The sequence below is a fragment of the Diadema antillarum genome, unplaced genomic scaffold (assembly GCF_040938485.1).
Source record: "Diadema antillarum isolate AM-2024a unplaced genomic scaffold, OU_Dant_1.0 seq00000442_RagTag, whole genome shotgun sequence".
Lineage (NCBI taxonomy): Eukaryota > Metazoa > Echinodermata > Echinoidea > Diadematoida > Diadematidae > Diadema > Diadema antillarum.
The window spans coordinates 322276-348894 of NW_027271417.1; the positions used below are offsets into that span (position 1 = coordinate 322276).

At 35.7% G+C, this 26619-nt stretch overlaps 1 long non-coding RNA gene across 1 annotated transcript; it reads right to left on the bottom strand.

Moving 5' to 3' along the window:
* Nucleotides 1-22736: 22736 nt before the first annotated feature.
* Nucleotides 22737-26444, bottom strand: LOC139732647 (uncharacterized). The gene is made up of 3 exons (XR_011711034.1): nucleotides 26310-26444; nucleotides 25902-26036; nucleotides 22737-22862 (listed from the first exon to the last, which is right to left on the bottom strand). It is a non-coding gene; the product is annotated as an uncharacterized lncRNA (long non-coding RNA).
* Between the last annotated feature and the right edge of the window lie 175 nt (nucleotides 26445-26619).

A 26619-nucleotide genomic window follows, 5' to 3' on the forward strand; every position in this document is an offset into this window, starting at 1 on the left:
CACATGTAGTCTTGTGCAAATTTTTGTCTGTTCCTCTGAGATTTAGTGTTTTATTTTGTTTGAGGATTAGATTAAAAAGCTGGGAGAAGAGACATGGGTTTGAGAGTAAAATATGAGACTAATTTTGAGGGATTTTAGTTGTATCTTGTCTTTGTAAAAAACGGCAAGATTGCTTGGATTTATTTCTCCTGCTTATACACAAAAGCCTCATATTGATGGCCTAATGAGCCAAATATGTAGGCCATAATTCATGGTAAGTCACTGCTAATCTTGTATGATGTACAATATGCAGGGGTGGTATGAATAAGAATTAGAACACATGGAAAATCAGTGGTGTTATCAAACTAAATGTGTACCAAAAACAGGGGGACCCAAAAGGTACAATTTTTATCTGTAATCTTGTCTGTTCAGCCAAACCGTAAAATGGCCTGTTTATGGTATTGTGTTTTGTGCATGCTAGTAAGTGAAGAATTTTGTATGTACATACATGTACCACAACAATCATGTGGAAAATGAAAATGTTATGATGACTTTGCCTCTTAAGGGGTGAAAATGTAATCTACCTCTTTCATTGGCAGGCATCATTTACAATCTTTTGCTCTTTTGCAAAAGAGCATAGTACAGGTGATTTCATGCATCAAAAGTATTCATCAATATGTAAACAATGGCTCATTGGTTTTGTGAAATCATCTGGCTAGATAACAGCAGGTTTTGTGCCAAACATATCTTATTTTTGATCTGTTGTTTCTTCTTCCATTTAAGTTTTTGTCTGACATATTCTTTTTTAAATTGATTTAATTTATTAGTATGATATTATAAAACAAACTGGGGGAATTGTTCTACCCAATCTCATTTGAGTTTGCCTCAATTCTCAATTCTGTAATGTCAGTTTCAGTAATTCAAACATGTTGGTGAGCTAGTTTTACTCTGATATTGATTTTCGCTCACATGGCCTAAAAATATTTTCTTGGCATAGTCTAATTGTCATAATCTGATTATCATGACTGTGAAAGCAGGCTTTGTCGGGACACAACATAAAAGTAGATTTTTCTTCATGTATTACCAAAACAAATTATAAACACTCCCTCCCCCCCCCCCCCCCCCAGCTTTCAGACTCATCATCATCTACTGAGATGCATAGAAATACACACACATCTCCCAGAAAGCTCCTTCCATTCCATTGATTGTGATGTGTGAATGTTGGGGGCCTTGTGTTAGTATGAAATAATCCTTACTTTTTAATGTTCATTCGCAGGTCCAATGAGGGGAAAAAGAAAGATCTACATAGTGGTAATAAGATGAAACTAGATTACGTATTAAAGTTGAAAATACTGCATACATGTATACTCCTTAAAATATATCTGTCAATTCTAGAAGGCATTTTTCCATCACTTCAACAGGGATACTTAATTTCTCATAAAAGAGACTTTGTGATTGCATTTGGATTATGAACAGATTATAGTGGGGGCCTTCCTTCCTGCTAATTGTGTCCTTATAAGCTGTAATGAAGCACAAATGTTTTAGAGTCCAATTGATGCTCTGCAAGGGAGTGACACCTCGAATTAGGAATAACCGTCTAATTTTGTTGAGTTTTCCAGAGTTTGGTGTGGAAAATATGAAGATTTATTGTCAGAGATTTCAAATCAAAATTTGAATTTGCCAACCTAATTGTGAGGTTGTGTGATGTATAACACGTAGGGGCCTACAGTGTTTCCTGTAGGCTGTATGTAGGCCTACCATGATTTTATATAGTCTTTGTGTATGTTTCTTCTTACATTTTGCTGCAGTGTGATGATATATCAAATGCTGATTTGTACCATTTGGGGTCTAGTGGTATCGGGATAAAAAGTGTGCTCTGGATGGGGAAATACAAAATACTGGTAAGGCAAAAGTACATACTGAGAGTCTTGTCAATTTCATTCATGCAGAGTCTCAGAAAGGTAAAGATGTATGTAGATTATGTTTTCCATTGCACCTCTCTTATCATACTTGCATTGCATAACAACTCTTGATTTTGTATTTTCATTTCAAAATATGTTGTATATAGGAGTGGAAGGAATTACGCAACTACATTTTGTCATTATCATACATGTGTGGCAAGATGTTATAGAATATTATGTGTCATTCTAAAGATTTTACCCATGCTCTACTATGTACATATCTATAAGCATAAAATAGGGTGTGGTGTGAGCAAATTGCATTTCTTAAAAGGATTTGTGGAGATCTAGAGTGTTTATCAATTTGTATCAATTTAGTTCTTTAATCTTTTTATCGTGATTTATATGGAGTCATCAAATGGTAATTTTTTCCCTTTTATCAGATAACATTAGGATGTTTCCTCATATTTTTGTACCAATTTGTTGCAGCCATGATTGCATGGAAATGGCGGGGGTAGTTATTTTGCCCTTGTACTATGTATCATTCTTTTTAAACACTATCAAGAATCAATATATGCAACTGAGAGAATGCAAAGTTGTGATTGACACACAATATTGATATCTTGTTGAAAGTATGCATCTTCTTGTGTTTTAATAGTGCTCAGTCTTTGCTCACAGAGGGATAGGATCTAATCAAGTACTTCCTAATGCTGCAAAAAAAAAAAAAAAATTCAGCCCCTGCCCTCTCTATCGTTGTGTGCCGGGCAGAATGGCGCGAGCACACACAAGGCGCGCATTATACATATGTACTTGAGCGCCTCTCATGCATTTGTGTTGTTCAGTCAGGTACATCTTCCTTGAAGTGTGTGCTTTAGTGTTCTGGTGTCGGGCACACAACGAGTTTAGGTATGGGACATTGGGGAAAATGGCATGTAAGAGGCAGCAGTAGCTCCTGGATCTTGCAAGAGACCCAAAAGTATTCCTTGTCTTTACAGTTTGTAGTCTGTAGAGGAATGCTGGAGGTGTCCTCCAGTTTGATATAGATGTACCCAAAATAAATACCAGGTAAAATTACAGCACAACTTAAACACACCAAGGTGTCATATGCAGACCATATTTTATGAGTTATAGAAAAAAAAACCACTGATGTTATGTTACAAAGGAACAGAGATTATGATTGTGAAAATACAGAAATCATCAGAAATGTACTCATGCAATGATCAGTAATGAACTTTAAAGACACTCAAGGTTGTAGTCAAATTTTGGTGCCAGAATTGAGTGCATGGGGGAAAAGTTAAAAATTAGAAGAGGAGAAAGTGCCCTTAGCCAAAAAAAGATACTATTAAAGCATAAACCAGAAACCAGAAATAATGAGTCATAGAAAAGTCACTTTCTGGTTGGATTTGAACTGTAAACATGAAGCAGTTGAAACAAAGAGGCCACAATTCTGGTCAGTTTTAAGGAAATTTAATCCCACAAATATCGTTTTGTGGGATATCTTAAGCCAGAGGATGCAACAAACATGGACATTAAAAAATACATATATGTATGGAATAACTTCTAAAACTTAAACCCTCTATTAGTTTGTGTTGTCAAAATTTATGTACAGATTTCACTTTCAATAAATGGATAGATTATGCCACAGGAGTACATTTGAAAGCAAGCATATGACATCACAAGGACAGTAGTGAAAGAAACTTGTAATGTGCATAAAACATATATGAATTAATGATTATACATAAGTAAATAAAATTGGCAGACTTCATGTAAAATATACAGGATTAAATCATTTGTATTCATTGCACTTTTTCACTAAAGTGGAAAGCTTTGGGGTTCATATGACAGTTTTTTTGATGATATTTCTCAAACTCTTGCAACACCAATTTTAAGATTACTAATCTATTTCATACTTTTAAAATAACAGTTTTTTTTTAACGAAAGGGGGAGGGCAGTATTGCTGCAGACCACACAGACCTGTAATCTTTCCCCATTGGTTCCACTCTAATAGTAAAATGACTTGTTTAGAGAAATATTCCCATGCTCTTTGTTCAAATGATTTTTGTATTGATATAGCAGTAATGCAATTTGCCACATAATTTCTTTATGTGAAAAGTTGATAGGAAATTTATCCTCCTGTGCTATGTTAAACTGAAATGTTCAACTTCTACAGACATACAAATATGATAAAATCTACACTGTAAGATTTTTGCATAGATTACACAGTTTGCATAAAATGTCTTGAATGATTATTTTCAGCCAAGTGTGGGAACTTTCTGTGTTCATTTCTTTTCTAATTGATCATCATGTCTAAACTTTCTTGTGCAGTTTATGTCTTGTGTTAACATGTGAAATGCATTTTAGGGTCATTATATCTTGCTGTGATTAATTGAACCATGCCTCACGATGTTCAGGAGTACTCTACTGATCTACTACATGTTTGTGTGATTTAACGAGCAAACACCAAAGCACTGAGTCAATTCATTCTTCCAGCAGTTGAATTATTCCTGTACATATCACACCTGAGAGGTATTTGATGTTGTTTCTTTTTTTTCTTTGCTGTCTTTCCTGCCCTGTCTTGATAATAGGGAGCTTTCGATTTTTGTGACGCGGACGTTCTGAGGGAAAAAAAGGAGAAAAAAACCAACCTGTTCTGAGCATGCGCAAAATCGCCTATCAAACTCAATCTATAATATACAGTAGCTCATGTCATCTGAGTTTTCACTATGCCTCCTGGGTAATTTTCATGTCTGCTCAATTCACGACGCAGAGAGCTACTTGATGCACTGATCATATGGAGGTGCTATTTTATATTTTATGGGATGCGTCCTCCTGTAATGTAAAGCTATACTTTCAACACAACACAAGGAGAGAGGAGAACAGCATCCAATGCAATTGTCGTCTCAAAGTCTGTGTCACAAATCTAATGATCCCTGATATATCCATTATATATTTTGGAAGAGGGGCGTGTAGACAGGTCAAACTGAAGGGTGGTATAGGCCCTCTTCAGCAGGAATGATGGAGACTGAGAAAAATGGAATGGCTCAGGAATGGTTTGCTGGAGGAGATATGATTCTCAGCAAACAGATCATAATTGGTTTTCAGATTGTCCTTTTCGGTAATTGAGATTGTCTTCTCAATCTGTTGTGCATGTTACCTTCAAGGAGAGGAAAGGTCTTTGTCATAGCTACTGTGCTTTCCTTTTTCAACGATTGGCAGAAAGGTCTGGAAAGTAATTGTCGATGAATAGAGATTACCTAATCTCCCTAATCCCTGTTGTGTCAGTGTTAGTGGCCTTCTGCTTGGATTGAGGCACATTGCTGCATCTCATGAGAGGACTCGCTGATCTATGCCTTGGTAAAGTTTTGATGGATCACTGAATGCAGATGAAAAACCTGAAATGCTATCATGCTTTAACAGAAATTACCCTGATAAATGAAATAAGATGGTAATTATTATTTCAATCCTCCATGGCCCATAGATTTTCATAAGTTATCTGTCAAATAGAAAGTAGAAATCACTTTGGCAGTCCACCCCAGCGGCAGCACTCATATCAAAGTATGAAATCCAGGAGTTCATACCTGCCAACACTTGTGTGGGATATGTAGCAACTACAGAAGTGTGTATTTTACACCATAATGTTATATTAAGGAGTTTAAAAGTTGGATGATATTTGAATATCCAGGTCATAGTTATAAGAATTTTGACTGTTATTGTCAGAGGCTTACACACTGTAATCAAATGTTTCATTGCAACATTAACTTGGTAATTAGCATCATGAACCCTCAATATTGCATAAGACATGTGTCATTTTCAGAGTGTATAGAAAGATTCCCAGGTGCACAGTATAAGCTAGGCCCCCATCCTTTGATGGTTGCAAGATTTAGATTGATTCCTATAAATATACCTGTGATATCATGGTTTCTCTCTCCCATGAAAGTGCATACCAATGCTAAAACAGAATTGATTGCTCAAAAATGTTTAATGATTATTTGCGCTGTCAGTAGAGGATTACATTTAAAAATAATTGCCCTGGCAGCAGTTGCACCATGTGTACAACTTTGATTGTATACCTGATAACCTGCATGAGTTGTTTACAACTCAATGATGAAAAGGAGGTTGATGAAAAGCAAGTTCAAAATAGTATGTTTCTGCTCGTCTTTTTAGGTATTTTTATCGGGATATTATGTGAAAATCTCACCTCATTTGTTTTTTATATATTGACTTGTCACATGCATCTCATGCTGTTTCTGTGAAGCTGTTTCGTGCCCTGCTGTGGTGTGTGAGCCATTGGTTCATGTATATTTGTAGAATATATTTCACAACTCAAACTACGATAACATTGTATTGTCTGAGCACAGCATATCTTAGGGAAAAATCAGGTATATTTCTCTCTTACGTTTTCCAGTGTTGTCCAGTCCCAGGGAGTGTTAAAATGCAAAGTTTTCATCAAAGTCAAGACTTTCTTTCCTTTTCATATTTACTATCTCTGCTGTTGAACAGCACATCGTAGAGTACAATGTTTATTGTCTTTACTGTTGATAAAACAAGTACACAGCATGAACTGGCTGAAGAAGGGAGTTTCTTAATGCACAATCATCTGTTATGCCTTTGCCTTTTTCCTTCAAAGGGTCCCGAGTCTCATTCATTATTTTTTTAATATCTTTTTAATGACAGATGTTTGGATAGCAAGCTTTGCTAGAATGGCACCTTCTTGTAGCAACTGCCTATCAGGAACTCTTGTCATTACCAATCACACTTGCCATTGCAGTGAGAGTTGCTCTGATAACATTATAATAATTATTTTATTATTATTGTTATTATTTTCATTGTTATTATAATAATGATAATAATAATAATAATAATAATAATAATAATAATAATAATTATTATTATTATTATTATTATTATTATTATTATTATTATTATCATTATTATTATTTGTGACATGGAGCTCGTTTGTACACCTGTCATTTGACCCATCCATTAGTCCCATTGCCACCATAGAAGCAAAACCTTGACATTTGTGGGTATATTCTAGGTGACCTTTATTAAAACAGGTTTACTATGATGAAGTATAGATAGGATGAATAAATTGGTGTAGGCCGAAATCCCCAAGGTCAGGGTAGAAGGTCAACGTACTTGTTAAATGTCATTTCAAGCCACAAATTCTGTAAGGAATGCCCAATGGTGTTGTAGAAGTGACTCCAATTCTAAGGAAGTCCTCAGGACTGGCAGTTTTGTTTTGTTTGGGGTTTTTTTTAATCAAAATTTTGTAATATAGATGAGTGAATAAAATGTATATAAATTATTACAGAGATTGTAATTTTGGGATCTTAGTTTTACTGCATTGTATCCGAAATTTTGATATAACCCTGTTCAACAAGAGTACATTGCATGGTAGGAAAAGTAGACATAACTTGGCAACTTGGGGAATGGAGATTCAAATCTGAATATGCAAGCTTAAACTGTATTTTGCAGCCATAATTACAGCTAAGAAAATTGAACTTGGAATGCAGTATGCTGTGATTGATACAAATGTATTGGGAACATTATTCTTTGCAGTGGGGGTCAATGGTTATTCCTTAAGGTAAATGGTTAAGACTAATGAATGTCAAACATGAAATACAAGCCATGCTTGTTTTCTTTGTATTTGTGGAATGTATAGATTTAATACGAAGATGGTGGCATCCCAATGAATTTATGTTGCAGTCAAGATGCTCTGGTTTGATGATGAACTGCCCTTTATTTCTGTTTTCTCACAGGTAGACCAATGCACAAAGGAAGCTACATTATATTGTATTCTGTATACCTTCCCCCTGCCCCCTCAAAAACTGTCCTCACCTTGAACATCTCAGCCATAGCCAATGGTCTCCTTTCCATGCTAATTATAATTGTCTGTGACACCAGTGTACAATAATGTAATGTAGTGATTATACATTGATCATGTTAGTTTAAATTGTTCTGTATTTACACAATGTTTATGTCTTTGTCCTCCGTGTATTTTAAATCATCTTATGTCCATGCCCTGTAAATAGTTTACACAAGTACATAATACAGTGAGAACAACTTTACTGTATAAAATGTGTTTATTTTAATAATTGGTAGTGTACAATGACAGTCATGCACTGTCATATGGCTGTTGTGCATGTTTTAAATGGGAAAATTTCCTTTTCTATGTAAAGAGAATAGAAATAATGTAATATGAAAAAAACAAGAGAAAAGATATTGTTTTCTGTGTGAATTGTAATCAGTTGTCTGTATGGGGTGTGCAGTGTGATGTGATGCATTGTTAGTGACAGGTAAAGGTATAGATTCATATACCATTATTTGTCTTATATGCATCTTCCATTCCTGTTGTGAATGTTTATATCACATTGTTCTATAATAATAATAATAAATAATACAATTCAACTACATTTTTAATTGAATTCAACTACGGTAACATTGATTTCTTTCCATACCAAATCATCAGTATGAACATAATCAAATGCCAATGTCCTGTATGCATTTTGAAGAAGAAATGACGCCAAAAAGCACGGCTAGTTACATAGGGCACGCCTTGCAATACAACTCATGTCCAGATTTTGAGTTACACTGTACCCACGCTGTTTCTGGTCGTTTTGGTTTCATGTAAATAGTTGAATGAGTATAGTATACATGTATTCATTTCGCACAGATTCGGGTATATGTCAATTTCATATTTACAATAACATTATATTATCACTAAGAACATATAGACCAGCAAATTGAAATTCAGGTATTAAAGGGGAAATCTAGTCCAAATATGAGTTACAGTCAACCTCGCGTAAGTCGACATAATCGGGACTGAGCAAAACACGTCGACTTACGCGATTGTCGACTTACGCGTAAGTCGACATTTTGTCGACTTATAAATGAAAACTAATTTCCCCTGTACAGAGTATAGATTTGGATCACGATGGGGATCGCTACCCAAATCTTACTCCTTTTGCCGCCAAAACATGCCTACTGACATCAGCAACAATAATGTTTTAGTTCATGCATAAATCTCGCGCGCGTTAGTAACGACAACGCACAATTTCCAAATCTCTAGAGAAATTTGAGACAGCGGGATCGGAAACCTAGGCCCGTTTCTAGACACTTTATTTTTTAAACTTGATTTGAAATATCAAACGCAAATTCCCCAAAAGTGCATTAAACTTTGCGATTTAAATTCAAGTGCGTTGCTGCGAAGATATGCGTGTGATTTCGCATGATTCTGTCGAGATAATTTTTCAGTGCCGACTGAGTTGAAATATGTGTGATTTTCCTTCCCTAAGTCGCCATATTTGTTCTGTTTAAAATTGGTATTGCCATACTCTGAAAATGAATTGTTCTCGCGCTCCGATTCGTAACATTACCGCTCTGTACGGCGCGGGCCCGTCTGAAATAAAAAGAAGAAGAAAAGTTTGTTTGAAAACGACATCTTTCGGACTACTATAACCTTCGTAAAAACAAACCTCTTTCCATTGTCGGACTAATTTAACTTTGGACTGAGATTTAAACCATCGGCATAGCGAACTTTAACAATAATTCGTTGCCATTTTTCATTGACATTTTGTGAAGCAGCATGCGTTTCGGCGGTTTGAAACGTGTGAATGTTGCGATGTCTTTCCCCTACAAGTGCAGACTAAGTTCGGTCACGACGAAAGTTCCGTTACGAAATAAAAAATAATGCGAGCCTTTTCAACCATAACTCACTTCCGTAAATTTTTATGCGTTTAAACGCAGTTTCTAGTTTCGGACAAAACCTGCAAGTCTTTTCTGCAACGCTTTTGCTTTTTGAATACAGCGTTGCTTGTGATTTGACGGACTTGCATTTGATGTTTAGAGTTGCATTTAAACGCAATTGAGTTTAAATTTCATACAATTTTCTAGTTTCGTATGATTATCAAACGCAAGTCTTTTCAGCGTTCCGTGTGATTTGATGGACTTGCATTTGATTTTCAGAATTGCGTTTAATTTTCAATTTTGCTTACGAAATGAAAAATAATGCAAATCTTTTAAATAACACACTTCCGGAGATGTTTAGAGATGCGTTTAAACGCAGTTTCTTTTAGTTTCGTACAAAAACCGCAAGTCTTTTCTGCAAGGCTCTTGCGTTTAAATACAAGGTTATGTGTGATTTGATGGACTTGCATTTGATTTTTAGAGTTGCGTTTAAACGCAATTGAGTTTTAAAAAGTTCCCTACAATTTTCTAGTTTCGTATGATTATCAAACGCAAGTCTTTTCAGCGTTCCATGTGATTTGATGGACTGCATTTGATTTTCAGAGTTGCGTTTGATTTCTTATTTTGCTTACGAAATGAAAAAAAAAGCAAGTCTTTTAAACAATAACACACGGATGTTTAGAGTTGCGTTTAAATGCAGTTTCGTGTAGTTCCGTACAAAAACCGCAAGTCTTCTCTGCACCGCTCTCACGTTTAAATACAGCGTTACGTGTGATTTGATGGACTTGCATTTGATTTTTAGAGTTGCGTTTAAACGCGATTGAGTTCAAAAAAAGTTCCATACAATTTTTTAGGTTCGTGTGATTATCAAACGCACGTCTTTCAGCTTTCCGTGTGATTTGATGGACTTCCACTTGATTTTTAGAGTTGCGTTTAAACGCGATTGAGTTCAAAAAAAGTTCCCTACAATTTTCTAGTTTCGTATGATTATCAAACGCACGTCTTTCAGCTTTCCGTATGATTTGATGGACTTGCATTGGATTTTCAGAGTTGCGTTTAATTTTTGATTTTGCTTACGAAATAAAAAAAGTAATGCAAGTCTTTTCAACAATAACGCACTTCCGTAGATGTATAGAGATGTTTTTTAACGCAGTTTCTAGTTTTGTACAAAACCGCAAGTCTTCTCTGCAACGCTCTTGCGTTTAAATACATCGTTGTGTGTGATTTGATGAACTTGCATTTGATTTTTAGAGTTGCGTCTAAACGCAATTGAGTTTCAGGTTCGTACAATTATTTTCTGGTTTCATATGATTATCAGACGCAAGTCTTTTCAGCAACGCACTTGCGTCTAAATGCAAAAGTTGCGTGTGATTTGATACACCTGCATTTGATTTTTTTTAGTTGCATCATTAGTTGCATTGTAATAAATTTTCTAGAAAGGGCCCAGGTTTTAATACCGCTTCAGAATAATTAACGTCAGAATATTCGGATTTACAAAAACATTTCATGTTCGGATAATGAATACCTACTGGGACATAGTTAAGTGTACAAATTTTTTGCGTTTTTAGAAAAACGAGAGGGAGGAAAGGGGCAAAGTGAACTGCCTTGGGTACTACATGTAATACTCCAGGTGTAAATGAGTGTACTATTCTGGCATACAAGACAATGGACGCATGGCGCGAACGCTACCGCGACGTACACTAGCGAATTACCGAGTAGAAATGCAGCGAATCGGAGCGGGAAAACAATTCTTTTTCAGAGAATGGCGATAAGATTTTGAGCGAAAAATCATGTCGACTTAGACGAAGGAATTAACACGTATTTCAGCTCAGTTGGCACTGAAAAATCACGTCGACTTACGCGAGTTGTCGACTTAGAAATGTCGACTAAGACGAGGAAATTTTCAAGGAATAACAAAGGCAAAAATCGGGACTTTTATATTGTGTCGACTTAAGCGAGTTGTCGACTTATGCGATGTCGACTTAGGCGAGGTCTACTGTAGTTTGATAGGAAAGAGCAAAATATTACGAGTTCAACGGTATAAATTTGATCACAATCGGTTGAAAAACAAGGAATTTATGAAATTTTGAAGTTTCACTATTTTGAGGGGAAACAGCTCTTGAATAGTCAATATGAATGTGCAAATCGCAAAGTGAGCATGTCATTCCCTCACAACTTACGATATAGTTTGTACAAGAAATTTTGAAATTTCCAGTTTTTCATTCAAACGCAATTATGCCTGAGGCTCAAATCCTCAAATACTCTAACTGATTACTATTCTGAAGTTATTCAACCAGGAATAATGTCATGTTTCAGACTTCAATGGCAGAAACATTGAACTTTCGTCTTTTTTTTTTTGTACACGATCAGTGGAAAATTGTGAGGGTATGACATGGTTAGCTCACTCATTTGCATACAACTTGTATTCGTACCCACTGTACAAGAAGTGTTTTGGAGAAATTATCAAATCTTTAAAATTTCATAACTTCCTTATTTTTCATCTGATTTCAGTCAAATTTTTACCGTTGAAGTTGTAAAATTGTACTCTTTTTTTATCAGACTAACTTATATTTAGACTGGATTTCCTCTTTAAGACCAGGCGTCCACTAGGGCGCGGACAAGACCCGGAATGCAAATTTGGTATTCCGCACTCCTTCGGCAACCTGTCCGCACGTTCCTGAACGTGTCCGCTCACTGTCCTAAACATGTCCGGGCGTTTCCGCACCTTCGGGAGAGAGAAAAATTTCCGCGTCCAAATTTTGATCGAGACCAAAATTTGGACGCGGAAATGAACTTCCTGACACCTTCGGCGACTTGTCCTGACGATGTCCTGAGGATGTCCCGCTTGTCCGGAACCCTTCCGCTTCTTCCGCACACGCTCCAGAAAGAATCCCGCGGTGTGTGGAAGCTTCGCGAATGAAAGCGGAAGACACCAGGAATGTTTTAGGACAGCACGGAGCCGATGCGGATCTGTATATGCAAGTGTCCGGAACCGATGCGGAAATTTTGTGATCCAGACACGAAAATGTCGACACTTTCCGCAAGCGTCATGCCAATGAAACGCAAAATAAGCAAGAAGGGAGGCGAGGCCCCCATGCAAATATCCCCATCACAGGCACACATTTCGTCTAGTGATGAAGAACAGGTAAATCTAAGGAATTTCCGGTCCCAGAAGGCAAAGAAGAAGGTAGTAGAGACTGTGCCAAAAGCAACCAGAAAGAAGTGAAATCAGCCCCCTAACTTCCTAGTAAGTTTACGTTGATTTGATCTTTTCAGAAATTATTTTTCATCTGAGTGACTTTCCTGGTTCCTATTACTTACTATAGTACATTTTCCTTTATGTTGTTTTCGTATTTTATTTGCAAACAAACTAGGTTGTCCCATGTGACAGCCCAGCTGAAAAATCACAAAAGTAGGTGGAAGTACACTCAGAAAAAAAAGCATAGAATTTTTGGCTAAATGTTAATGTATTATATAAACATGAACAAGTTGTTATTCATACGTAAATGCTTTCTAATGATACAACATAGTAGAACAAAAGACAAATTCATCACAATAAAAAGCATGAATTCAATTGCAAAGATATACCTGTGGTCTCATTACAATGTAATATCTTTGAAGCCCAAAATAACAATGAAAGCTAAAGATGATGGAGGTTAAATGAAGAATTTTCTGTCAATACAAAATTCAAGTGAAACGAGAGAAAAAGCAATGAATCATGAACTCGAAAAAGAGTCAAATTTCTGTCTTTGCTGAGTGTATATATTTAAGTACACATTAAGCATCACAAATCATTTCAGAAATATTCTTTACCTGAATGATTTTCGTAGTTGTTATTACCTTATTTTATCTTATCTTTTTGTTTTAGTTGCAAATAAACTCGATTGTCCAATTTGACAGCCCAGCTGAACCCCCCCCCCCAAACAAAAAGGAAATTAAAGTAGGTTAAAAATATTTCCCCATTTTTATACTTCATTGACAATAGGCTAGTAAGCTCTATGCATGAAAAAAAAACTTCTAGGACTTGAATCATTGCAAAATGTTCAAAAGTGATCAAAATAAGAGAGAGTTAGAGATGCACAAGGGTAAAAATGAGAGAAATAAAAACAAATTTAATGATTAGGATCATTTTGGCATGCTCTGCAGAAGTATCAGACAAAACATGTATATACTTCACGATGGATAAAGCACAGGTCTAAAAAAAGGGAATAAAGAATTATATGTAATAAGTAACAAGACTGCAACAAAGTTCATGCTGTATTCACCAACGGTTTATTTCTTGTGAAGAAATAAACCGTTGGTGAATACAGCATGAACTTTGTTGCAGTTTTGTTACTTATCTTTTTATCTTGCCAACACGTGGACTACCTTATTATATATATATATATATATATATATATATATATATATATGGTTCAAAAAGTTTGCGAATATCATCCATGTGACTGTAGGCAGAGAAAAGATTGTTCTCCCAGATGAGACAAATAAAAAAAAAATGAGCCGTCAGCCGACATGCAGACAATCCTATTCTTCGACTTTTGGTGGTCACATTTATAAAATAATATTGACCAATCATATCAATATGATATCAGCAGCTACTGCGGAAGCACAACAAGGAGCATCAATGACTGCTAGCAGTCAAATGAGGAAAAGTCAAAGTCAGCCCCAAATTTACACCTTTCCATTTTCCTGGTATTGTCCGCAGTTTGTCCGCACGCCTAACTTGTGTTGTCCGGAAGGCATCCTGATTGTCCGCGTTCATTCCTGGTGTAATCCTAGATGTTTCCGCGCTGCCCGGCTACGATTAGCATATTCCGAGGTATTTCGCGCTCTTCCGGAGTGATTCCTAGGAATGTCCGCAGTCAGTCCGCGGACAGTCCGCGGACAGTCCGCGGACAGTCCTAGGAATGTCCCCGGACAAGCCGATTCACAAAGTTATTCCGCGTCTGTCGCGGACAGGATGCCGAAATGACAAAATTTGCTTCCGCAACCCTTCCGGGGCTTGTCCGCGCCCAAGTGGACGTCCGCCCAAAGTGTGACACAGTCAACGAAATAAATTGACAAAATGACAGAATGAGATAAGAATAATAGTTTATGAACCCAATTAAGAAACACTGGCAGCATTCCCATATCCAAGGAAATTAATAGCAGAAATCAAATCAATTTGATTTAAAGGGCATGTCAAGCAAATAATTTTCACACAACAATAGATAATTTTATATAGTGTACTCTTAAATGAATCTCACAACGATTGGAACAATCATCCCCAGCATTCCCACTGATTCCCACTGATCAGTTTTGTTGTTGTTGTTGTTGTGTTGAGTTTTTTGGCGTTTTTTCAGTCAGACTTGACTATTTACGCCACACAGTTACTAGCCATCTCCTTTAAATGAAATCAGATAGAAGATGAACATAAAGACAAACATGTGGAGAAGTCAAAGCATTGCATGTGTAATATCGTATTGCATATCACAAAACACTTTTAAACCTGCAGGATTCAGAATGAACATAATGGTTGGAATCGTAATATGCCAACCAAGTGACCTTAATCATTACTTCCATGAAAATTTATAAAATGGAAGCGAAAGGAAATGATCTGATATTCAAGATATGTTTGTGATATTCATATCGAAGAAGCATTTTACACCATAATGTACGACATTACATATCAATTCACCTGAAGCAAAACCATATCACAATCGAAAATGTGCCTTACAGTATCCTTAGAATGCGTAAATAATACACGTGATCAACCAAAATTTGCCACTGATTAGAAGTTTTTTTTTTTTTATGCCTCCGCCACGAAGTGGTGCTGGAGGCATTATGTTTTCGGGTTGTCCGTCCGTCCGTACGTCCGTCCGTACGTCCGTCCGTCCGTACGTCCGTCCGCTTTCGTTTACGCGATAACTTGAGTAATATTGACTGGAATTTTTGCCAAACTTGGTCTAAGTATAAAGTATGATGGGGCAATTATTTGATTAGATTTTGGGTGAAATCGGCCTAAGGTCAAAGGTCAAGGTCAAATCATGAAATTGTATCCGTTTACGCGATAACTCAAGACTGGATCGAGCAAATTTCACCAAACTTTATCGGAGGATGATGTATGATGGGGCAATTACTTGAATAGTTTTTTAGTGAAATCAGACAGAGGTCAAAGGTCAAAGATCAAGGTCAAATCCTAAAATTTATCTGTTTACGTGATAACTCAAAACTGGATGAAGCAGCTTTCACCAAACTTGGTCCAAGGATGATGTATGATGGGAAAATTAGTTGAGTAGATTTTAGTGACATTGACAAGAGGTCAAAGGTCAAAAGGTCAAGGTCAAATGCAAAAAATGTTGCTATTTCCCCCATATCTATGCAATGCCCATGGGTATTTTCTTGAAACTTAGTGTAGACATGTATTACTGCGTAAAGATTCTCCAGAGAGAGTTTCATGTCAGAAGGTCAAAGGTCAAAAGGTCAAAGGTTAGGTGAAAATGTTGCAATATCACTTTTCTCGCAAATGGTTCAATGTATCTTCATGGAACTTGGTACATACGCATGTACTGACTGGCAGGGATTATCTAGGGAATTTAGGGGTCATGGGTCAATAGTCAGGGGGTCAAAGGTCAAGGTCAACCCCTCAAAATTTTACTATTTCCCTCATATACTAGTATATGCAATGCTAGCATTATTAGATTTAAAACTTAATATATACATGCATTACCTAATGGAGATTCTCCGGGAAATTTCTGGTCAGAAGGTCAAAGGTCAAAGGTCAAAGGTTAAGGGTCAAAGGCCAGGTTTCAATGCCCCCGAAAAATCTATTTTGTACTGTAATTACACCCTTTCTTCATACCTTGGAAATTACTCAATTCATAAACTTATAAAAGGGTCCGTCAGACGTAAAGTAAAAATTCTCAATCCCCTAAATATGTGTACCTGCACTCTTAGACAATTATAACAAACCCAGTTCAAGGAAAGTGAACATTCAAGATATTTCTGACAAACCTGTCATTTCAGTATTTTGCCAGTTATGTGAAACTGTCATCACACATTGTGAAGACATTGTACTATACACCTATTGGGAGAATCATGCATTATGGCGGAGGCATCAGTCGCCATAGCGACATTTCTAGTTTAAGATTTGAAACAAAATCAAAATTACGAGAATTGCACCAAAACTTTGGTTTGAATAGGGAGTAGGCCCTATGGCCATACCAATTCAGGTATCCTATTCAGTTAAGGCAGCTGTCAGCTACAGAGACATCCAAATCCAAACTTAAAACGTTGCTGTACCTCTCACACAGAGAACTGTAATTGTTGTCATTAATGGTCGGAATATTGTATTCTTTTTGGTAAATGTTTGTTTTTTGTTTGCCATTTTTTTCTTTGTCTACATGTTTGAACATGTATATGCATGTATATCTTTCTTTTCATTTTTGAAGCGCCATGAGCACTAGAATGTGGACCTGTGCGCTATACAAATAGCCACTATTATTGTTATTATTATTATATTATATTATTATTATTATTATCATCATTATCATTATTACTGTTATTATTATTATTATCAGCATTATCATTCTTATTGTTATTATTATTATTATCAGCATTATCATTCTTATTGTTATTATTATTATTATTATCATTATCATTATTATTGTTATTATTATCATTATTATTATCATCATTATCATTATTATTGTTATTATTATTATTATAACTATAGTATGATAATAGTTTATACCTGAAAACTGAAAGCAACAATACCGAAGAGGGCTTAATATTAAATCAGGCTAAATGACACTTGAAATGATATGGCTGTTGATACATCATTAATTGTACCTCTTGTGTCCTTGTATTTTGCACATTTGCGGGATTCGTGTACAGTCCTCAAATCTTTAGAGTTTATAGAACAACATGTATCTGACAGACTGAAAATCTAAAATCAATAACGTTATGAAAAATTTCCCTTGACTAGCCGATCAACACATGGGGAGTAGGCGTAATCCTAAATGTAAAGGTAAGCATGGTTAGTCTATACTCCAGTTGAGATATGCAGGGGATGAGGTAGTATCATTGTATGAAACAAATGACATATTATTTGAAAGCGTATGAAGCAAATGAAAAATGTATGGCGCCAAACCGTGGCCTAATATACCGTAAAGGCCATTGTATTTTTTTTTTTCATACAAGCGACTGACGAATTTTCTCTGTGTAATAATATATTATCATAATAACAAACATACATAAAGTAGCGACTTCTACCATTGGGAAAGGCCCAATCAACATTTCATGAAGAAAGCATGTAAATTCTATGATACATTTCTACTAAAAGAATAAACAGATTTTTGGATGGAAGTGTACACACATGTGTTGATACAAGAGTCGAAGGTGACAAATTTACAAAATGACAAAAAAAGTGACACCATAAGTTAATACAGTAGTTTATAAAAAAAAAACAACGAAGAAAGACAAGTGATAATCAGTCTCATTGCCAGGGAGAACAGAAACATCAGTCAAATTAGGTCAATTCTTATGAAATAATAAAGAAGGCAAAAATGAAGCCAAACTTGTGTAAAGAGTACAGTACAAAAAAAAAAAGTTCATTATGTACAATAAGGAATCCCTTATCATAGTCCACTTCTAAAATCTGAAAGATGAACATCATGCACTTGATTCATCAATCAAAGTCTCAAATGCTTCAAATGCGTTTATATTATTCTCATGCAGCAAATGTTTACAACACATTGATTATGTCAACATGAAAATCGTATTTAATATCATCCTTATACCATGATAACAGTTATATACAAAATAGACGAAAAAAATGTAAAATCTGCAATTAATTATCAGAGAAAATATACGAAAAAAGGAGAATTTTCGGGTTGAACACTGCTGGCAAAAGTGCCTGGTGTTACAAAATTGATTACGAAAGCAATGGAAAAAAAGCTCATTTCGTAATAAACACCTCTTTGACATCTAGAATATATATTCTGAAGATTTAAAGGTCCACTTTTGCAAAACAGTGTAATGACGAAGACTGTAGTGAGAATTAATCCAGCGATTGTGGCGACAAAAAAAAAGAATGTAAATTAAAACATTGTATCGATACATACATATCAATAATGTATGGAAACTGTGCAAAGTAATGTATAAGCGAGACTCGTTTAATTTGAAACAAAATCGCATTTACAAGAATTTCCCCCAAACTTGGAATCGAGGAGGGATCAACAGTGTAATAATCTATATGTGCATATCAAACATTCGAAAGCGGAAGAATATTATGAATATGGTCTCGTACTCTATAAAATACGTTTGTATCGGTTGTTTGTAGCAGTTTCTTCTATTTCAACTTGATAATCGCGAATCAAAACACGCCTAATTACAATAACATAGAATATGCAAAACATGAAATATAGGGCCTACGTACATTCTACAATGTACATTATCAACAACATAAGAACACAATGATATGGTGGTACTAGTAATACTTACCCCGCCAAAAAAACAAACAAACAATCAAACGAGTTTTGGTCACAACAGAGGTATGAGGAATGAAAAGCTAAAGGCGCAGAGAGATAGAGAGGAAAGGGGGAGAATTTAGGCAAGCATTGTGAGAAAACACAAGGTATAGGAGGAAGGTATACATTATCACTACTCAAAGTCTCCCATTTAGATGACAGTGCCAGGGATGCCACCTTTGCAAACAGCATCAAAGTATTCTTAGGCCTGAAAACGCATATTTATTTATTTATTTATTTATTCATTTATTTATCTATTTATTTATCTTTTCCTTATTTATTCATTTATTCCTTATTTATTCATTCATTTGTGGTGGATGGTTTGTCTGTTTATTCGTTTGTTTGTTTGTTTGCTTGTTTTTGTTTTGTTTTGTTTTGTTTTGTTTTGTTTTGTTTTTGTTTTGTTTTTTTGGAGGGGGGGCAATGTTATACTGTTTTTACCTTTCCTGCAGTACTTTTTTTTTCGGGGGGGGGGGGGCATCCGGTAATAAATATGGAAAGAAAGTAACTGTTGACATCTCTGCAATGAGAAACACTAACATAAACAATGACACGGAAACAACGAATTTAATTCATTCACATCTCTATCTACGCTAAACATATATAGGAGAGACAATAACCACATTAACTTTGTATACTGTGAGCTCGGAAGAGTGAGGAATAAAGATTTGTGAGAATATCTTTCAGCTGCAGAACAAAATCAAAGAATAGTTGGAAACACAGTAAAACTCGACTGTAACGAATTGCACATCCATGATCTACTTCCGTTGCTTCAGTCGAAAAGTCTGTCCAGCACTTGGCGTTGTCTGCTAACAGTAGGCCTTCAGGGTGCTGTCTGGGTAAACATGTGCAGCATGATGAACGTGAGCTAATTATGGGAAACGGTTACGCTATGGATTTTCCACGTCGGGTTCTGTAGCTGCTCCAACCGGATGAGGATGACCGAGATGCCTTTGAGCTAAGTTTGACAATTCCACAGCACTCAAAATATTCTTTAGAGACTCAATGGTTGCTTTCCGACCCCTTGAATTCTTCCATCCACTTAGTACTTCCATGCTAGCAGCTTTGCAACATCCTTGACTTCTGTAGCGAATTTGATCCAGCTCATTCAATGAAAAACCCATTTTAACGCCCAGGTCAGGGAACTTGGCGGGCGGTATTTCGTTGGCGATCTTTAACAGCAGATCATCTGACAGATTGCTGGACCTTTGAATAAAATGATGGATGTACATTTGTGACCTTGCATCAAACCAACAAAAACTCGCCAGATATGGATTTTTAGTTTAGAGCAGATTCTGAAAGAGCAGACTCTAAGGTTTAAAATGATGTATAACTCAACTCAAATGGACTCTCCTAACCTATCTGAATATTATCTGAGAAAGTCCACACTCCGGAAAAGTGTGAACTGAGAAAAGAGGCTCTGAAATAAGCAGGGTCTATTCATGCACTTAATCTCTACCAAGCCGTGCTAGCTGCGCGATGAATACTACAAAAAACAGGATGTAAACCACCGGAGCAACAGCAATGACGGGATTATCAGAATAAGCTAAAATTAAGCGTGCTTTATTAACACATTCTGTCCATGATTAAAGTCAACTTTCAAAGAAATAGCATCATCCTTTCTAAAGTTATTAGAGTTGAAAGTGAAGAGTGTTTATAATCTTTAAGAAATGAAAAGGGAGCTCTATAAGACACACCTATAATCACACGCATTATTCTACAAAAAAAAAATGCGTTCAAGAAAAACTGCTAAAAACACAATTTTCCATTCGTTTTATGATCCTAACCTTTAGTACAATGTAAAGGAAGGCTTGCTCTTTCAGAATGTAATTATTAAAAAAAAACCCTCAAGATTGGCTAGGTTGACTCATTTCACCTATTTTCTATCCTCACACAAAATCAGTGCATGCGACTTTTTGTTGGTATATTGTGATGCATGGTCACATCTAATTTCATAATTATTTTACGTATATCCGCACACACTATTGACTCTGTAAACCATTTCTCTATGTCTTGGTATCGAAGTGAAATATTCTGGTGTCAAGTGAAAGGGTATACGAGTACTCTTCCTGCCACACATACAAGTATTTGGAAGAAAAAATGCTATTACTTGCACGATACAGTGAGAAGTGTTAAAACAGCTACACACTTTGTAAGAAAGTTTTACTTGAAAGCTCGAGTGGTTACTGTGGATTGTACGTGATTAATTTTCCTTGGTAAGAATCTTACAATACGAAACAAGTCATATGCAAACAATTATTTTACACTTTATATTTTTCGTTACCTATTTTTAAGTTTGTGATCTCCACCCGTAAAACTTGGCAGTGGGTCAGATAAGTTTAACGATTGATTGTGGTCGGTTAATTGGCAGATGAACATTATAGACGCCCTTTAGATTACATAAAGTTATATAGTGTATAATGTCTATTTTGCTCTGCACTCACCCATTGTCTTCGTGATCGCTGGGTTCTAGAGTGAGAAACGAAAATGTTAGACATGGATTCAGAATAGGGCGATGCAAAAAGGTAAAAAGTGACATAAAAGTGACGTCCGTCATTGTGTATCGATCACAGCATCCCTGTCAGTATCAGTGTCAGTGTCAGTATACTACATGTGATTCTCTAATCTGTTATGCATATAATGTACAATATAAGTTGATCTAAAAACTGAACAAGTTGATCTAATAGATTGTAGGAGGTACTAGTACTACGCGACACATTGAACCTCCTTGACCTAATTAAACATTTTATTTCACTCCCTTCGCACTTTCTTTCATCACCAATCAACTTAGGCCTATTTTTAGCAACAGCAATCACGCTGCTATACGATCATACCTCTTTTGTCACATTTGCCTATACCAACTCATTTGCAACTGTCAAGATTATTTTACCCTTTTCTTCTAGCGTACAGAGAATGAAATATGACAGATATTGTTAACTCACTGAAACATTGTATTAACGTTTTATCATCAACATGATATTCAACCTCCATCTGATGTTAATGAATGGAAATAGATTGAGCAAAAGGAAATTGTCGTATCGCTTACCCAACAATAAAAACAAGTGCATTGCGCCAAAAAAAAGGGGGGGCATTGGGCATGATAGAGGACAGAGGAATAAATATCATCAAATATTTAGGACAGGTACGACGTGTCCAGTATACTTTACATCAGACGAATGAGAAAATAACATTTACAAGTGGAAGGTTCCTCAGTTGTACATGGGCCGAATATCTGTTTTAAAAATTTCCTGTCGGAATTGGCTCAGTGGTGACATTTCAAAAGACATTGATAATACACCCTGTTAAAAATGCGTTTACCTTCTTTTTGAAAAAAAAAACAACCAAACACCCACATAATACACTTTCACTCTATCTTACAACTTGGGTTGTAGATGATTACCATGCCCACAAGTGGCTATACTTATTGCAAGTTTCATAGAAAAATACCTATTATAATGTGTATGAATTAAATTGTATTCTTAAAGCAGTCATTGTTTTTGCCATTTTCAAAGATAATCTCTCGTAGATACAAAATACAAAGGTGTGAGAGTACTTGCAGAATAAAAAGGTCCAAAAAGTGTGTAACAAAAAGAAATGACAAAAAATAGGGCTTTCAAAGGGAGTGGTATACACTTTCTGTCATACCTTTAACTACCATGATCTCCATAGTTTTTGCTTCGTTTTCCAGGCTGAAATGCAAAGCGATGAATTTCTGTTGATCATCGAAGTTCAACTTGAACGAGACTGTATATCTGTTACTGTGGAATATCTCCTTATACGGAATAATCTGTGAGGAAGAGAGTGCGACATGTGCATACAAAAAATCTAAATGGAATTACATGTCTCAAGGAAATGCTTAACTTCGCAATCAACTCTCAGAGTATTGTATAAATGAATAAATCATTGATAAACTATAAAATTTGAATTTCTCATGCGGTATGAATGTCAAAATCTCAATTTAAAAACGCTACATTTAGATATGTATAATGTAAATTAACATAAAATAAGCGTGGTCATAGGTTACTGATGAATGTATAAATTAGCTTGCATTCGGCGCATTCGGCCTTGTATTACCATGAAAATGGCTGCGCAACTATACTTCTCACTGGTATTGCCAAACATCGACTACTGTTGTACTGTTTGGGGCACATGCACCAAGACTAACTTGGTCAAATTACAAAGGGTACAAAACAAAGCTGCCCGACTCGTAATGCAGGCAGACTATTATTCTCCCGTTCACAACTTGTTGAACAGATTGAGGTGGCAAAGTGTACAAGAACGCATTGAGTATCAGTACTGCGTAGCTGTAAAGTCTTGAACGGATTAGCCCCATCATACTTATGTCCTATGGCTACAAGGGCAGCGTCAAGTAACGTACGAAATTTGATATGCCTTATCTTGCCCATTGTTCATCCCCATGCCTAAAACAGAATACAAAAAACGTACATTTTCCTTCTTCGCTTGCTCTCTTTTCAACAATCTTCCCAGTTTTATTCAATCATCAAACTGCCTCGAAAGGTTTAAAAGACAAATTCGATCAGCAAATATAAACTCAGCTTTTTGATATGTTAAAATGATGAGCAATTAAGAGTTTATACATATTAGTATGCATTTGTTTCTGTATCATTATGTTTCTCAATGCTCATTGTTTTTAGTACATTATATTATGATTTTTGATCTTGCCTTTGGTACTATTTCTATATGCGCTACATTCTTTTTTTATCCTTGAATCTATATCTGTGTATCACAACGCATCTCTACTTTCTTACATTTTTCTTTTACCTTTCATATGTTTGTTTCGACTACTTGTTTTCTTCTCTTTTCTTTTTGTTTGCGTTACACAGTGTAAACCTGTACCTGCAATATTTCAACATTCTGAACAAAGTGTGAAAGTGTACTTTTTACTCGTTTCCATATCACTTTTTGGCCATTATTTTGGTACATTCTGGTAACATAATTTATTTTGTTTTTGCATATGGTAATCTCCTGCTGTTTTTAATCTTAATCTGTTAATTTTGTATCTTTTTTACTTATGTAGATATCACATCTTGCTTGTTTCTATGTGTTCGTTTGCTTTCTTTTTTGTTGCTGTTGTATTATGTGATTTTTACTCGCAATATGTACTATTAGTAACAGGGCTCACTTGAAAAGCAGGCCCTTGGGCCCTGAACGTGACTACCCTGTTCTTTTTTTTTTTAATAAAACTGAATAAATGAATAAATAGATAAAATCCAAAGGGGATAATTGAATATTTAAGCTTCACAAAAGTGAGATGGTGAATGACAGCAAAGAAAGCAACGACGCTTAAATGAAGATTAAAACGTACTGAACCAGAGCGTCGAATATACCTTATGACCAGTTTTAAATGATGAATGCACGTTAATTCGGAAAAAAAAAATAGAATCTGATGTAAGGTCTTTGGTCCATAATGGGATCTACTTGCATGGCACTCTCCATTTGATTTGTGGCGAGACAAAAAAAGACAATGCGTTAATATGTTTCGAGAGATAAGAAGTTTCTTTTGTTTTTGTTTTTGTTTTGTTTTGTTTTGCTGTTGTTGTTGTTGTTGTTGTTGTTGTTATTTGTTTGGTTGGTTGTTTGTTTGTTTGTTTGTTTGTTTGTTTGGTGTTTGTTTTTTTTTGTTTTTTTTTTTGGGGGGGGGGGGGTTTCATAAGAACTTTATCGCGCCTTCCTTGTAAGATGCATATTTATCATAATCCTACATCCATTCAAAAACCCTGAGATATTCCTGAACTCCTTTTCTCCACAGTCTCTAAATAAAATTCGTTTTCCTATTCATAAGTTTTCTTGTATCACGTATAATATTCATGTATGTATGTATGCATGTACGAGTATGTACATAGACGCTTTATGCTTGTGAAGCAATGTGAGATGCCTTCTTCAATGAGTCAATGAAATGAGTCCTCAAGGTTATCGATAATGCAGTTGAATCTCAGTTGAAGGATTACTTTATTTATAAAAATAATAAAAAACGTAATATATATTTTGTAGGTATAGAGAGAGATGTATCGAAATATGTATATAACTTATATATGTATATGTATATATGAATATATATAATTATGTGTATATATATATATATATATTATGTATGTATGATATATATTTATCATAAGCGCACCACATTCGTTTGGAATGAAACAACATTCACTTACAACTAACTTACACAACTTTTTATTAAAGCAGCATGAATGATTAAGCACTTGTTACAAACAGATTGGAATAATTATGATATCCTTAAGTTTGACCAAGTCGTAATTGTACTGATACCATTAAACAAAAAAGAGTCGATCTTGAACAAAACCTGATGTACTCTGCTAAATATCAACCCTCACATCTAATTGTTATATCTCATTTGGAAAAAAAAAAGAATGTCTTCCAGATTTCTTTTCTTTATTACTTTGTTTGCTTGTTTTTGTCCGGTATTTTTGTAAGCCGTGGGACATTCGTAACTTCACAGATACGAGCGAAGCTCGGCAGATTCTAATCTTCTTTCCTCCTCAGTCTTTCCCTTTGATATGTAAAGATTTTCTTCTATTTTGCCATTGTATTCATGTGTGCATGTGTGTATATGCCTACAGAGTCAGAAAGAAGACAGATCCGTTGCTTTATTGTGTGTCAAGCAATTTGAGATGCGTTAAGTTTTGATTTCTGATATTATTTTCTAGATCTTTGCTTTAGTTCATTTCTTTTTATCTCCCTTTGCGTCAAATTTTCCGTTGTCTTTATTCTACATTGTACTAGAAAATCAAGGAAACAAACTAAACAAACAAGAAAAACCTACAATACAGAGCAGTCAATTTACTTTTTCCTGGACATTTTCGTTTTCCGAAGTACGGTCCTCGCATCGCACTTTGACGTCTTTCCCTGGCTGAACGGTGAGATCTGTGCTGGGATGCACCATCTTGTATCCGGACTCGCGTTCTTCTGACATGATTTTCTGTGGAGCAAAATCGGAGGATGAACATTCATATGATCATATCATCAACGCCTACTAGTTTCGTTTCTGCAGCTTCTGCCCGCCTCCTTGATATTTTTTCAGGGTTTTTTTTTTTTCACGGAGATATGTCTACCGTATTTGCAACTATTTAACTGTGTTAATAATGTGCAGTTTGACATGCAAGGTGAATATTTTACAGTTTTACAATAAAATCACTAAATCACCTCTTTCATGCCTATATATGTTTTCCACCAAGTCAAAGAAATGTTATACCTTGTCGTGGCCTTCCACGTCATCGTACAAGTGGATCCTCAAATGCAGTACTCGAGATTGAGGCATTGATTTTGTAGGCGTAGGCATATACGGTGTGATGAACACTCGTTTCCTTATGGTGCGCCACGACTGAATGCTTTTCCAAATTACGGAAAGCATATTCCAGGAGAAGTGATTGATGCGAAGCTCTAGACACCCTTCTCGAATTTTGCATGTTGGGACATCTCTGTCTCCCTCTTCTGGACGTCCTTCGGTCCTTGTTATGGCGTATGGTTGACCTAGACAGCAATAACCAATCAATTGCAGTTGA